The 16,840-nt window shown below is 38.5% G+C and overlaps 1 protein-coding gene across 2 annotated transcripts in view; it reads left to right on the forward strand.

The window, feature by feature from the left end:
* The window catches only part of NLGN4X (neuroligin 4 X-linked), a 180,524-nt gene that overhangs the window by 49,063 nt on the left and 114,621 nt on the right, over nucleotides 1–16,840 (forward strand). The gene's annotated exons all lie outside the window — the stretch shown is intronic.

Raw genomic sequence — 16,840 nt, forward strand, 5'->3', positions numbered from 1 at the left:
TGTGTTTATATAGACATATAATTCTTAATTCAGACAATTGCAAATAAGCCAATCAATAACTATCACAAAATAGCCAAGAGTTATCATTAATTGTTTCAAATAAATATCTTTACCTAATGATTTTTCTATGGATTATTTCTATTACAAATATTTATGTTTTTTCTTATGATTATAATTTTAAATAATCCTTCATTGACATTCTTACCAATAGCCTTAGCTTTGATCTTTATTCCTTACCCAACGATACTGATTTACATAGCAAGTAGCTTTTTGGTTCTATTATACAGAATGATAAAAAAACGTCCTGTATTAATAAAATATTTAAAACAATAACAATAATAGATTTATCACCATCTGTGTACCCTGCATAAATTTTTTTCTTTAAGATAGCAAAGCACTTGAGGCCTCTGAATATCACTATTCCAGTTTTGTTTTATTTTGCTTTGCTTTTTTGCTTTTGATAATGTGCTTTCATTTAAGGTTCTGTTGAGTTTTGGCAGTACTGGTGGTATAATTAAGTCTTACTTCATACCTTTAAAAAAGGGAAATGAAACATTACTATTACTACTGCTGTTACTCCTACAAATAATGTAAAAAAAACCCACTTAAGCTGTGAAGTATTAGCACCATTTCCATCCCCTTTCCTATTAGCATATTACAATGCATCCATTTCCTTTTCTCAGTCTCCTCTGAAGGAGTTAGTGGTTCAGTCTTTCCAAGGTCCTTACTAAGTAATGTTTTCTTGTTGATGGGATAAAGAACGTATTGACCAAGATGGATTCAAGATGTATTATGGAAAAGTATGACAGCAAGCGAGAGGAAGACTAGCATGATTTTAATGGAGAGCTATGGTGCTACATAAATAAAGGAAGGAAGAGTTCAGTTGTGACATTATACTGTATAAAAGAGAACCAAACACTTTCAGTCAGTCTCAAATTTCCTTTTTTATTTTGTACAAGAAAACAGGCAATTTTACCAGCTTGTTCTTCAACATGAAGGGTTTCAGTAAATAGCCTTTTTCTTTTCAATTTACTGCATTTCATGCAGGAAAAATAAGCCGAAGGTTTACCTCTTTTCTCATACATATGCACAAAGCAAATGAACCGTGCATGCATTCAAGCTGTTTAAGAAGTTGAGACTAAATGTACTTACAGTTTGTTTAATTTAATATAGGGGAATCTTGTATTTTCACTATCATTTTGATACAAAGATTAAGGGTCTCACTTTATATAAATATTAATATAAATCAGGTAATTTATAGGTAATTAAAAATAATCCAGAAGAAGAAAAGATTATAGAAGGAATTTATTTATTTTGTCTCTAACTTGAAGTGGGTTGATATCAAATGAATTCATCTAATTTTTGGAAATTTATAATCTCTGCATGCATTTATGAAATGTACTGTAATTGCCAGAATTTTTGTGCTAGAGGCTACTTTCATGGCATTCTACTTTCATGAGACCTGCACTGGAGACAAAATTTTTATGTGTCTAATCACACTTGGCCAAATAAAAGTAATCAATTCAATTCAATTTTGTCTCTGATATTTATTTTATAGGAAAGAAAACATTGAGAACAATTTCACACATATTTTTGGAGAGTTATGTAAACATCACTGCACCAAAATAATAGTTCATAAGGCTATACCATTTAAGTGATGATTGGGTGATGCTATGCAGAAGCTATGTCTCTGAGGGAAATTTGCTCAAGTGGTTCAGAAGCTTGGAAAGTTTTCTAAAGTATTAGTTTAGAAATGCCCATTGAAATTTCTGCCTGAAAACTAAAAGATCTGAATTGTTTTTATTTTGCTAGATATGTATTCAAATACTAACAGGGAAGGAGATATTTGAAATTTGTTTTCTAAGATTTTTTTAAATAGTTGTTTTCTAGGAATTTACCTGATCTATCATCAATACTGGTGAGGACAGGGCATCAGTTTTTTATTCTGTTTTCCTGTCTTTATTTTTTTCATAAGGAAAACACTGGGTATTTATGCAGTTGAAGTTGTTCTTATACCAAGAAGCACACCTTCAGAAAGGGATTGTCAAAATTGGGGAAATGTCAGTTATTGATGGTGAGACAGTTAGGACAGTTGATTGAGCCAAGATGCCTTAATCTTGACAATTGTTATACATGGATTTTTTAACATAAAATATGCATTTATATAGAATAGAAAAATGAGAAAACTGCTGATGGAGAAGGGAAAAATACTCCTGGACTTGTCAATTATAAGAACAGTCAAGAATATGATGTGATAAACTCCTTTTGTCAACAATGGTGGTTGATGACATCAGCAGGATTCAACTGGACAAGATTATACTTCTTATTGATGAAAGTTACTGCAATCCATGAGCAAAGGCAAAGTTATACAAGTCTAGACATTTGAAACCAGTAATTGAGGTCCAGTATGATATTAATGAAGATCTTTTGGTCTCAGGATTTGCATCTGATGAACTTTAAATTTTTATAGTTATCATTTTAAAATCCATACTGTGTTGAAATCCATGTGGATATTGATTGCTTTTTCTGGAGATGAAGGCCTACAGCTAAAGACATTCTCATATTTTTAAGCTACATTTTGAATTGCCTCCACTTTAAGAGTTCTGGAACAGTTTTTTTTTTTTTTTACTGTCCTAGAACATTTTACAGTTTTCTCATTTTGGTGAATTGCCTGAGTTTATTTATGCTGTGATTTATATTACAATCTGACAATATGATAGCTCAGATATTTTCCTTAGCTTGGGGATAAGTTTTGTTTTACTACTTTCACCTCAGGCAACTTGAGACTTAGGGTTTTTTAGTTTTTGGTATTCTCTTATCTGGCAAGAGTCATTTGACCATTGAAGCAAACCAGGAGAGTAATTAATGATAGTTCTTACTATTCATAGTATGAGCATACTGTAATCTAAAAACTAAAATTCTGAATGGAATTAATGGATGGAGCATTAGATGGAGAGACAATTTAATGTAGTGGTTAAGGCACCAGGATAGAAACCAGGAGACTGTAAATTCTATTGAGCTTGGGCTACTCACTTTCAGTTCTAAGAAAGAGGTAATGGCAAACCACTTCTCCCCCCCAAAAAAAACTTGGCAAGGAAATTTCAGGGACTTATTCAGGCAGTCACCAGTAGCCAACATTAAAAAAAAAGGACTGAATTTATAAACATTACAAAATAACTTGGTTTGCCCATGTGGTAGACGTGAAATACCAATCTGTTCCAGTAGGCCCATTCTGGATAAATTGTTAGGGTTTAAAAGAATTCAGATGAAAGAATCCTCCACCAAAAATTGAAAATTTTAATTATAGATAGGTTTGTCTAAAATAAGTACCTAGTTCAGGTGCAATTACAGAGAAAATTCAAAAGTCCAAATTATTGTTTCTACGGAATGGCTATATGGATGTTTTTAGTGACCCTGTCTGGTATGGCTGGAAAATAGTCGATTAGATTTATAAACAAAGATCTAATAGTCAGTTAGATTTATAAAAGAAATTCAAGCAATATAAGTAGAGATAATTTCTATTTGATAAATAGATTTGATAAATCATTGGAACATTAAATGTCATGTTAAAGTTATCAGTTTGATCCTGATCGGCTCAAGGTTGACTCAGCCTTCCATCTTTCCATGGTCAGTAAAATGAAGAACCAGATTGTTGGGGTCAATATGCTGACTCTGTAAACCACTTAGAGAAGGCTGGGTTCACCAACCGGTGGGCCGGGAACCACTGGTGGTCCGTGAGAAAATTTTGGTGGTCTGCAGAGAAATGTCAGCCCCAAAGCACCCCCCAAAGCAATTAATCCAAGCTGCATGGAAACACAAGGCTGCGCCATCCACATGGCCCGTAGGAACACAAGGCTTGTGTCGCTTGCATTGCGAACAACATGAGATAGTGAGGGGAGAGGGCAAAGGGTCTCTGCTGCTTCTGCTTTTTCTGCAGAGACCCTGGGAAAATCCCAAAAAAAGGCTGCAGGAAAATCCCCCACCCGATTTTCTTATTGATCGATCGTTCTTTATTTGGGATCACAGGATACCCTCTCTCTCTCTGCCTCCCCCCCCCAAGAATGGAGCTGAAAAGCAAGTTAGGAATGTGCTACCTTGGAGGGTGTGTGTGTGTGTGAGAGAGAGAGGCAGAGAGGGACCTGTGTTTGTGTGTGTGTGTCAGAGAGAGAGAGAGAGAACATCACTGCCAGCCCTCTGAGGTTAGATTGGTGCTCTCTCTCTCTCTCCCTCTCCCCCCCCCCCACGAACGTCAGTAAGCCACTGTCACTCAAAATTCATATTAGTAGTCCGCGGGATTTAAAAGTATGAGTTTGGTAGTCCTTGAGGTCCAAAAGGTTGGCGACCCCTGCTGTAAAGCACTGTGAAGTGGTATATAAATCTAAGTGCTATTGCTTTAAGCACAAACAAGCTACTCAGGCACAGTTTGTGTATGAAAATGTAACCATGCTTTAAAGAGACTAATTTCAACACCGTGTCACGGGTTCTGCAAAGTCAGTTTATATAAATAACCAAAACAAAGTTGAAGATAAAAAATACTTACAGGTAGACCATCCAAAACATGTTTCAGAATTTTAATGAGCTCAATTTATCCTGGAAGCTCTTGATCTCTCCCAATCATATATTTGATTATAATGATTGGTTTAATGATCAGCATCACCCTTCTTGTGAATACAGACAATTCCAGATCAAGGGAACTAATTATACTACTATACTCTGCAATGTCAGATTACATTTGACCTACTATATCCAGTCTGGACACTAGTGATTAAAGCATATGGTGAGACATTTGAATAAGTCTATAAGATGTTCAGCAAGATGGCAGAGAGTCTCATATCTCTGTGAGAAATGGTTTAAATGACCTAGGAGGGTTTAGCCTGTAGGAGATACAATAACAATTTCCAAAAATCTGAAGGGAGTCTTCTTAGAGGATGCAGTGAACCTAGTCTCTATTCCTTCAAAAAGTAGGAATGAGACAGTTTAAAACTTCAATAAAAAGGCTCAGGCTAAATATTAGGAAGAACTTAGTTACTGTATAAGTCGCTAACAAGGTGAGATATCTTTTACTGGAAGTATTTTAACCCGATCATCATTCAGAGATCCCCAGTGGATCTACACTAAATGTTGGGTTGGATGAATATGGTCATTTCTATCTCTATAAGTCTGTCTCCTGAGTTCCCATATAATTATTATTTATTTTATTTTATTTTATTTTATTTTATTTTATTTATTTATTTATTTATTTATTTATTTATTTATTTATTTATTTATTTATTTATTTATTTATTTATTTATTTTTGTCAATTGCTTAAAAGATAATAGGTATAAGTAAAAACATAGTTATGAATACATGGATACATATAAGAAAAATAAAAAAATAAAAGAAACAATAGGACAGGGACGGTAGGCACGTTGGTGCGCTTATGCACGCCCCCTACAGACCTCTTAGGAGGTCAATAGTAGACAGTCTAAGGTTAAAATTTTTGGGGTTTGGGGAAGAAACCACAGAATCAGGTAGAATATTCCAGACATTGACCACTCTGTTGCTGAAGTCGTATTTCCTGCAATCAAGTTTGGTGCGGTTTACCTATTGTGTGCTCTTGTATTGTTATGGTTGAAGCTGAAGTATTCATTGATAGGTAGGACATTGCAATACATAATTTTATGTACTATACTTAGACCGGACCAAAGGCAGCGTAGTTCTAGGTTGTATAGGTCAAGAATTTCAAGTCTGGTGGCATAAGATATTCTGCAATGAGTAGAGGAGTGGAGAACTCTTCTTGTGAAATATTTCTGGACTTTCTCAACTGTATTAATATCAGATATGTAATGCGGGTTCCAGACTGATGAGCTGTATTCAAGTATTGGTCTAGCAAATGCTCTAGTTAGTAGTGTGATATTACCGGAGAAAAAGCTACATAAGATTAGGTTAACAACTCCTTTTTGGCTATGTAGTTACAGTGGGCTCTAGCACTTAGGTCAATAGAGATGAGTACTCCAAGATTCTTGACAGAGTTTGTGTCATCAACAAGGTCTTGACTATTCAGCCTGTATTTTATTTTCTGATTTTTTTTGCCAATATGTAAGACAGAGCATTTATTTGTTGAGATTTGAAGTTGCCATTTGTTTGACCATTCTGATACATAGTCGAGGTCTTTTTGAAGGGTAGCAGTATTGTCTGTGGTGTTGAACAGTTTTACATCATCAGCGAAGAGAACGCAGTTGCTCTTAATATGATCATAGAGGTCATTTTTGTAGAGTATGAAAAGAGTTGGTCCTAGAACACTGCCCTGGGGGACACCACTGTTGACAGGTACAGAATTTGATAGGATGTTCCCAATTTTGATCATTTGTTGTCTGTTTGACAGGAATGCTTCTATCCAGCTATGCAGGTGTCCAGAGATACCGTAAGATTTTAGTTTTAGGAGTAGTTTGTCATGTACCACTGAATCAAAGGCTTTACAGAAGTCTATGTAGATTACTACTATTACTATTACTGTTACTATTACTATTACTGCTACTATATTACTGCCTCTTATGGTATGGCTTTTATGGTCCTTGTTCAGAAGTCAGTTAAATATTCACATGTTTCTGGAAGATGGAAAGGTCTTTCAAAAGAGAGAATAGCTTTCTGAAATGAGAGGAAAGAATTTCTGGCTATCAAAGTAACAAACAGACTGGCACTTAGTCACTCTGTACTCTGCTGCACAAAGTTGAATCAGCAATGTTCTTGAGAACTTAGCAATTACGGTCCTGTTTTAGACCCTAAGTTCTATCCAGAATTTAAAAGTTTATTGCTCCATTTTCCTAGACTTAGTTCACCAGTTTTTGTTCCTATTGCCGTTGTTTTGCTTTTCCTCCTCCTCCTCCTCCTCATCTTTCCCCCGAAAAATATTAGTTTGAGATTTCAGTGACATTAAAGAATTGCTACTCCCTCTCTTCTAGATAATGGAGAATCTGTCTGTAGAAAACTGTTCAAATGATAAACTTCTTTAGCACTGCTGCTTTAGCACAATTTTTCAATGTGTTGAGAGATGAATTTGGAAATGTATGCAAACTGAGTCTTTGTTATTATTTTGTCTCTTAGACCCCCGAGAATTAATTTAAAAAATGAATGTATTTTTTATAATCACAGTTCAGTTTCGTTTTTTAAAAAGCACAGCTAGAGCTACATCGAAATCATTCTGGTTGTGAACATGATAATAAGGTGCAGATGCTATTTTTTTTCCCAACAGTTCATTTGAAAGGGTAACAAATAATTCCTTGGAGTTTACTTTGCTCATCTGGTGCTGCAGAAATTAAGAAATGTGGGGAAAAAAACCTCTGTAATGTGATTGTTCAAAATAACGATGAAGAGAATAGTATGGCTAGATGAGGTGTTTTTTTTTCATTTAGTCACATAAGGGTGCCCATGAAAAGGGGGTAAAGATAGATGGAAAATATTTGTGTGTTGAAAAAAAAGGTTTCTGATAACAGAGACCTCTGCCATACTATTGAATAAAGTGATCAGATATACCTTACAATTGGATAATTAAACATCAATTACATCTTTAATTACTATTTCCAAAATATATTTAAAGAAGTTTGTTTAGAACTACTAAATATAGGTTCCAGAATTCAAATTCAAAGGCAAGATAAAAAATCTAATTGATGATAGATGATAGATAGATAGATAGATAGATAGATAGATAGATAGATAGACAGATAATGTCAGACATGCCACAAACCTAAATCTCTAAATATAATGATATATACCTCACAATTAAGCATCAATTACATCTTTAATTACTACTTCTAAAATACATTTAAAGAAGTTTGTTTAGGACTACTGATTTGTGAAGAAAACTGAATTTAATTGCTGCCATCTGATGATTATCCAGATTTTTGCAACTCAAATATAATAGTCCTAAACTTGGTTCTTATGCTTTCTGGAAAAAAACCAGTGGAATCTGGTCCATAACCAATACCTTCCGCTAATAGCATAGTAACTTCCTCCTCTTGCTTCTATTGTGGCTTTACAATTCTAATGTGTAGAAATATATTCTGAATATTCATGAAAGTTTCTAACAATATTTTAATGACATTATTTCATTTTTAGCATGAACTGCCTGATGAAGACAAATCCCAGCTTTCTTGCAGGGGCATGGGGAAAGGACTTGCTAGAGATGAGCTCCTAAATACTTTTGGTATTTGTTTAAGAATTATTAAAATAAGAAAATAAGTATTCATTTTAAAATCAAAAGTTGAAGTGTTAATTATACAACGTTTCCATTAAAGGATCTTATTTCTGGTTCCTAATATTTACATAGTCTTTCAGTGCTACAAAAGTACTCAGTACCAGTTTTTTCCTGGGACATTTTTTTTTTCTTAATCCAATTCGGAAACTGTATAACTATTGCCTTCCTCACCATATGGCTTCTGAGCTTTCTGAGTTACTAGCTTTTCAGAGTCTTCTCACCACAGAATAATTTGAAATCTAGGAGATTGAGATCTTCCCTCTTTTGATTACCCATTCTAGTTCTTCTCCAAATGAAAAGGAACAATCTATAAATGGCTCATCCCTAATCCTGTTTAAGGAGTTAATTTGAAACCACCCTCCCATAGCAAATTATCAGAGACTAGGGGGGGGGGGGGGTTACTTAAATTAGGCAGCAACTCATTCCAGTTTCTCTTCTTTCATCCCTTGCTAGCAATGAAAGCACACTATAGTATTTCACCTCAGCATGCATCCACAGTTAATATGATCCAGTTTCTTCTCTCTCAAATCTGTCTCTAAGCACAGGACACTACTTAGATCTATCTATCCTTTCATCCCTCACTTAATTATAAAGGATCTTAAAAGGTTTTTTTTTACAATGAGTAACAGCATTATTTATCCAGACTGCCTGCTGTATTGCTCGAAGTATTCTCCTGCAAGAAGTAGCTCAGGAGATATAGGCCTTGGGCAGCCTGGAAAGAATAAACATATTTGTAATGGATCAAAAATGAATGCTCTCAAGAACAAGCCCTGGGAAGGCAGGCAGGCAGGCAGGCAGGCAGGCAAGATATGTTGTCCTCATCCAAACAATGCTTTATCTGCTAAATCCAGTTAATGAAGGCCTAATTTAGCCTTAAATTATTTGAGAATATATTGTTATGAGCTGGGACTTTATGTACTATAAATAATGGTAAAATAAGTGAGCTGTTGCTAGCTTTTGCAGAAGGACCCAGCTCAAAACAAAAAATACTACCTTCCATAGGCCAAAAAGGAAGAAAAGGAAAGCATTTCATCTTTTCTCAGCACTGTTCTGAAATGGAGAGCATCTACATCTTTTGTCTGAGTCATTAGTTCATAAGAAGTTCTGGTTGCTATCGTGTCTTCTACCTTTACATGATATCTGAACCAGGGCACATTCTTGTGTCAAACTAGGTAAACATTAATCATGAGAAATTACAAGAGATTTGCATTAAAAATGATATTTCGAAAAACAAAATGAGTGTTTCCAAACTGTGTCAAGCAAATTATTTTAGCAACGTAATTGACATTTTCACTTATTAAAATGTCTACATTTAAGATAAAAACTGTTTCTATAACTCTAATTCAAACATTTTTATAAAAACATTACAGCTACTTTCAAAACAGAGAGAAAAGATCCCTTTCTCAGTGTTTAGTTTTCATTTTTTCATTTATTGGTGCATTCATTTTAAAAACCAAAACAACTCCTTCTACGTTTCTAAATATTTCTATTATCTGCCAGCCAGGTGTCTAAGTATTTGATCAATGACATATTTGCTTACAGTCCTAACCAAAATTATTTTTCCCATCTTAAATATTTGTTAAAATAAGTCGTCAATCACAATATTCATTTTGTCAATTAACTCTGAAGGCTACTAGAGTAATTAGACATTGTCTCCAGATGTTAAATACAATTAACCTGAATTTTAACATTCATAATTTAGCATTCAGAGTGGTAAGCAAATATACAAAGTTGGTTTTCGTATCATCTAGTCACATTATATATACAGTACATTCAGAAAGTATTCAGACACCTTCACTTTTTCAATTTTGTTATGCTGTAGCCCTGATTCTACAGTTGTAGAAATGCATTTTTCCTCATTAATCTACACTCAATACCCCATAATGACAAAGTGAAAACAGAATTTTAGAAATGCCTATAAAGTTATTTAAAATAAAAAACTGAAATATAATATTGGCATAAGTATTCAGACCCTTTGTAACAACACATGAAATTTGGTTCTGGTGCCTCCCATTTTTTTTATTGTTGCTGATATGTTTCTACACCTTAATTGGAGTCCACCTGTGATAAATTACATTGATTGGACATTATTTGAAAAGGCACACATCTGTCTATAGATTGTCAGAGCTGATATTGCATACTGTAGCACAGCAAAAGCCATGGAGTCAAAGGAACTGCCTGCAGAGCTCAAGGACAGGATTATTGCAAGGTCAGATCTGGGGAAGGCTCCAATATAATATCTGCTCCACTAAAGGTTCCTAAAAGCACAATGGCCTCCATAATTCTCAAATGGAAGAAGTTTAATACAACCAGGACTTTTCTAAGAGTTGGTCACCCAATCAAACTGAGCAATTGGGGAAGAAGGGCCTTAGTAAGAGAGGTAACCAAAAGCTCAATGGTCACTTTGACTGAGTGAACTGAGAGATCCTGTGTGGAAATGGATCAGAGTATCAGAAGGACAACTATCACTGCAGCCCTTCACTGACCTGAGTTTTGTGGCTAGGCAGAATCCTACCCTCAGTGCAAAACACATGAAAGGTCGCTTGGAGTTTGCAAAAAAAAAAAAAAAAACATCTGAAGAACTTCAGGCAGTGGGGAACAAGATTCTCTGGTCTAACTGAACTGTTTGACCTCAATTCTAAATATTATGTCTGCAGGAAATCAGATACTGCGTATCACCTGCCCAATACCATCCCAACAGTGAAGCATAGTGGTGGCAGCCACTAGCATGCTGTGGTGGTATTTTTTAGTAGTAGGGACTGGGAGAGTGGTCTGGATTGAATGAAAGCTGAATGGAGCAAAGTACAGGGATATCCTCAGTGAATACCTATTTCACAATGGTCAGGACCTCAGACTGGGCAGAAGGTTCATTTTCCAACTTGACAATGACCTAAGCACATAGCCAAGACAAACAGCAGCTTAAAGACAATTCTGTGAATGTCCTAGAGTGGCCAAGCCATAGCCCTGACCTTTCTGGAGGGACCTGAAAATGGCTGTCCACTGACTGAGCTTGAGAGGATTTACAAGAAAGAATGGCAGAAAATCCCCCAATACAGATGTGCAAAGCTTTTCATGTCATTCCCAAAAAGACTGTAATTGCTGCCAAAGGTGCTTCAACAAAGTACTGAAGGAAGGGTCTGAATACTTATGCCAATATATTTCAGGTTTTTTTTCTTTTTAATAAATTTACATATATTTCTAAAATTCTCTTTTAACTTTGTCATTATGGGGTACTGTAGATTAATGAGAAAAAAATGAATTTCAGCAACTGTAGAATCGGGCTGCATCATAACAAATTTGACACCTGTTCATAACTCTACATAATACTTGTTTTCTTCCTTGTGTGATGGTTTTCTATTTGGAAAGTTTTAAATTTTAAATCAGCTACGTATTCTTTTTGGATCATTTTTCCTTTGGATATTTAATATTTATTATATTCAACCATGGAAAGTAATTGCAAGAGAAGCTATTCTGGCCATTGTATTCAAATGTTAGGCCTTATTTCATTAGATAATGCACTATAGTGGCACCTAGTGATACCATGTAGACATTTCTCAGGGATAGACTAGAAATCCACAAAGGAGAGACAGTTCATTCTCCTTTGTGGTGGAGATAGCATCCAGTAATGGGTTAACGTCGTCTTGGTAGCTGATTGGACTGAGTCTGTCAGAGCTGTGAGGATACTCCTCTGTTACCAATGGTCCCCAGCTTTTGACTCAGTCAAGCAGCTAGGACGGACGTGTTTCAAATTGCTCCATTACTTGAGGAAAATATTCACATCTTTCAAATGGTCAATTTATTCCTGGAAACTACCTTTGGAACAACCGGCTCCCGGTCTACCAACAGAATGGCTATGATCTCCCAGCATGAAGGGCTTCAGCCTGAATCAGCTGAGGGCTGACACACTGTCAGGCACTTCAGGTATAGTACCATTGGTTAGTGTAAATGAGTTTAGTTCCATGCCACTAACCATACATATCTCAGGAGGGCGTTTGGCGTGTTTAAATTAATGCTTTGACAGCCAAGCTGCGGAAGCGCAGCAGCTGTCAAAAAAAGTGCGAAAAGGGCTATCAGTGTGGCAATTGCCTTTAGAGGCTTCTGACAGTTTTCCTGGTCCAGTGGGGGTACTTCCAGTCATTGCCCCTTTCCAGGGCATTCATTACGCCTCCGAAACTGCTATGGCAGCAGAGCTCTCTGGGGAGTGAGTCTGCCTATCAAATTAATCAAAATGGCTGATTCTACAGAGAATGGCGGCTGCGCAGGCAGGAAGGCGGAGGAAATGGCTTGCATGCTGTTAGGCTCCCAGAGCTCTGAGGCCCTTGCCACAATGGCATCAACGGGCACTTCAAAGCCCAAATCCAAAGCTGCAGGGTCTTGGAAGAGCTCCAAGCAGCCAAAAGTGATGTGTGCTGCAGAGACAAGGTCCTGAATAGGCTGTGGGCAAAAGGGCAGCCAGAGGCAGCCGAAAGAAGCTCACAAACGGCACCCAACAGCACTGTGGCAGGTTCCTGCCAATTTGAGGAGTGGCAGTCAGGCCGGCGAGCCAAATCTAGTCAGACTGACAGGCTGCAATTACAGGACTTGGCCATTGGGGGAGCTGAAGAACAGTTTTCTCTGCAGGAATCACAATTGCCTTTTGCACAAACTGTTAGTTGCCTTAGTGGCACATCTTAGGGCTCTCCCTGTGCACATCCAGTGCTACCTGGACGACATCCTTGTCCAATCCTCCTCCACTCTACAGGCAATTGAGGACTTGAAGATCTCAATCCAGGTTCTCCAGGAGCACGGTTTCTCCATAAATGCAGCCAAGAGCCATTTTTCTCCTACAAACCATTTGTTCCATTCAAAGCAGTGATAGACACTCTAGCGTGCAAGGTTTATCTCTCTCAGGAGCGTCAGTAGAGCCTAAAGGACTTGATAGCTCATATTAAGAAGGAACGCAGGGTCTGGCCCTGCTCTCGTGACTCCTGGGCAAGATGGTTTCCTGTATTTCCATCGTGCCTTGGGCATATCTGCACGCCAGGGCCCTCCAATGTTTCTCCTACTCTATCAAAGGGCAGGGAGGAGCAATTTCCCTTGCAAGGTTAGGGTTCTTCCAGAAGTGATTCATTCCTTCTGCTGGTGGACTTCACAGTTCGTTAGGGAGCCTATTTAAGGAACCGAGCTGTCTGGCTCTTAGCACCATTGCCAGTCTCTTCAATTGGGGAGCCCATCTCCAGTCCAGGATGGTTCAGGGGCAGTGGTCACAGGCCGAGCTGGATCATAACAAAAATTGGTTGGAACTTAGGGCACTTCATCTGGCCCTGAAGCGGTTCCAGGACATTGTATTGGACAGTCATGTCCTGGTCCTAATGGACAATGGGACCACTAGGGCACATATAAATCATCAGGGGGAACGCACTCCAGGCCCCTGATGCTAGAGACAGAGCAGCTTTGCCTCTGGGTAGAGAGGTACCATATGTCTCTCAGGGCTGAACATATTTCTGGAGTGTCAAACATGCAGGCAGACTGGCTTAGCAGGCCACGATAGACCATGCAGAGTGGTGCCTGCACCCAAATTTATTTCAGGAGCTGATGGAGCATTTTGGACAGCCAGCCATGGACCTGTTCACCTCTCAGGACAACACATAAATTCCAAGATTCTTCTCCCGGTTTGCAGTTCTAGGGGGGAGGATAGATGCCAATCACAGTCGTTGGCCCCTCTATACCTTTCCTCCCCTTCCCCTTATCCCGAGGGTGATATGGAAACTTTCTGGGGAAAGAGCAGAGCTTTTGCTTATTGCCCTCGCTGGCCCAGATGACCATGGTTTGCTGACCTAGTTAACCTATTGGTGACCAGCCCTTGGAGGATACTGCTGGACAGAGTCTCTCTCAGCCAGGGGGCCTTGGTCCACCAGACCCTCAGTGGCTCCAGTTGACTGCCTGGTGCTTGAGCAGGGATTTCTGATCCGGGACAATTACTCCTCCAAGGTGTTACAGACTACCCAGGCATCCAGGAGGCTTTCCACCAATCACATATACAACATGACCTGGAGGGCCTTCTCTGCCTGGTGCTCAAGGGGAAGGTTGGATCCTGCAGTGGAGTGCTGGAGTTATTCCAGGAGGGGCTAGACAAAGGGGCTCCCCAACACTATCCGACATCAGGTGGCAGCCATTGTCTTCGCTACTTTCCTTGGGGGGGGGGCAGAGTTCCTGGCCTGGCACCCAACTGTCTGCAGGTTCATTAACAGTGCAACAAACCTCCAGCCACCAGTGGTTCATTGATACCCCACATGAGACCTCTCCAGGGTACTGCATTCGCTGACCGAAGCACCCTTCGAACCACTGAGGTCTACCACTCTACAATTCCTATCCTGTAAGGTGGACTTCCTGATAGCCATTACTTTGGCTAGATGGATTTTGGACATGGCTGCCCTCTCCGTCAGGAAGGACCTCTGTATCTTTCACCCCAACAGGGTAGTTTTGAGGTTGGACCCTTCCTTTATCCCAAAGGTGAACTGGTTCCACAGGGCCCAGGAGCTTATATTGCCCGACTTCTGTCCAAAACCAGTTCATGCCCTGGAGAAGAAGTGGCACACTTTGGATGCCAGGAGGACCCTCCGCATGTATATTAAAAGAACTTTCCCCTTCATGAAGACAGAATCCCTCTTTGTCTCCTTCCAGCCCTCTACCCTAGGCTGCAAGGTCATTCCATCAACTGTGGGGTGGTGGATCAGAATGTGCATTGCCAGGGCTTACCAGTCCCAGGGCATTCCAGTGCCTCGACACATAACAGCAAATTCCACAAGGAATGTGGCCACGACAGCAGCATGGGTCACCCAGGCCTCTCTTGAGGAGGTTTGCCGAGCAGTCACATGGTCCTTGCCATCCTCATTCATCAAACATTATAAGCTGGACTCCTTTGCCTCAGCAGACACAGCCTTTGGCAGGCAAGTCCTGCAGAAGGTCCACCCTAACTAGGGGATTTCATACCAGACTGAGCCCCACCCATAGGACAAGCCAGCTTTAGTATGTTCCATTCCTGGATGCTATCTCCATCCAAAGATAAGAGAAGGGGTATTGGTCTTACCTGATATGCCTTTTCTCTTTGGGTGGAGATAGCAACTAGTCCCACCTTTCAGGAGGTCTGATCCAAATGCAGCAGTACACACCATCATCAAGAAAACATGTCAGTCTGTCTCTACGCCTTTGCCAAAAGCTGGGGACCGTTGGTAACAGAAGCATGTCCTTACAGCTCTGACAGACTCAGTCCAATCAGCTAGCAAGACGAGGTCAACCCATTCCTGGATGCTATCTCCACCCAAAGAGAAAAGGCGTATCAGGTAAGACCAACGCCCCTTCTTTTTCTATCTGGAAGAAATGCACATTTATTAAAAAAAATTATTAAGAAATTACAGATGCTTATTCAAGTAACCAGTCAAATAAAAGAACCAATGCTGAAGTTATAAACATTGAGTTATTTGAAAATATTATTAAACCCTGACCATGTGAAAGCAGTACATTTTTGAACATGAAGAAAAATTGAACTGAAAAGTACTATTCTAACCATAAGATGAATTAAAAATGCCCAACTCATTCTAGTAGAAAGGGCTGTTTCAGATCCCATCAGCCAAAGAATTTCAGCTAGTGGGATTCAGGAGGCCCTGCTGTGGCCCCTGCCCTCTGGAATATTCTGTCACAGGTGAAATCTACTCCCACATTTCTGGCTTCTGGAAAAGCCTAAAATATTGGCTCTGCCCCTTATCCTGGAGTCCTAACAGGCACCTGCATATTGGAGATGACTGAGTGTAGTGATGGTTGATACCAAAGATTCTCATCCCCAATTTTAATAAAAAGATAAAATAAAGCTACCAAACATCTTGGTTTATAATTTTAACTTTTTGCTCTATTGTAACTGTTTTTGCACTTTTAATTTTTTTGTTTTTTTTGCATTGTAAGCTTCCCAGAGTCTCTGTAGCAGTTATATGGGCAGCATAGAAATCCAGTCAATCAATCAATCAAATCTATAGATTGTGTTAAGGATTCATTGTTTTTTAGAGTGTGGTTTATTTAAGTATTATGGATGTCACTTTTATCAGATCTGTGGTTTCTCTGTAAATAGCATTTCCTGTACTGTATATGTTTGATAAAATCTGTTTGGAAGATGGTTTAGAGCAGGGGTGGGGAACCATGGCCATTGTAATTAATTTAGAAATTAATATTGTACACTGATAATATGAAGAGCCAAATGCAAGTGTGAATTTCCAAAGGCTTGTTGGAACAGCAATACTTTAGCATCTTCCTGGAAAATGACTTTCTAAATCACAGAGTTGTTTACAACCTTCTGAACTGGGTATCTCATCTCTACCTTAACCTATTTGAAAGAACCCACAGGTAGAAGATCCATATTCTCCGAGTCCAAAAGATCAAAAGAACCCCCAGTTAATAAGTACGGTTATTTTTACAAGCAAAATACTTAATAGCAATTAGTTGGGAGGGGACTAATTTCCCTGGCCTAGTTTGGACAGTACTTTTTTGATGCAGAAAAAGCAGAGAAATATTGGAGTGGGGCTGCCTTTACTGGCAAAGTGTAATGTAGTGAATATGAATATGTGCTTGACTGACAT

Source organism: Notechis scutatus, chromosome 5 (genome assembly GCF_049901735.1).
Source record: "Notechis scutatus isolate UNSWTSFEM ecotype Mainland chromosome 5, rNotScu1.2, whole genome shotgun sequence".
In the NCBI taxonomy this organism is placed as follows: domain Eukaryota; kingdom Metazoa; phylum Chordata; class Lepidosauria; order Squamata; family Elapidae; genus Notechis; species Notechis scutatus.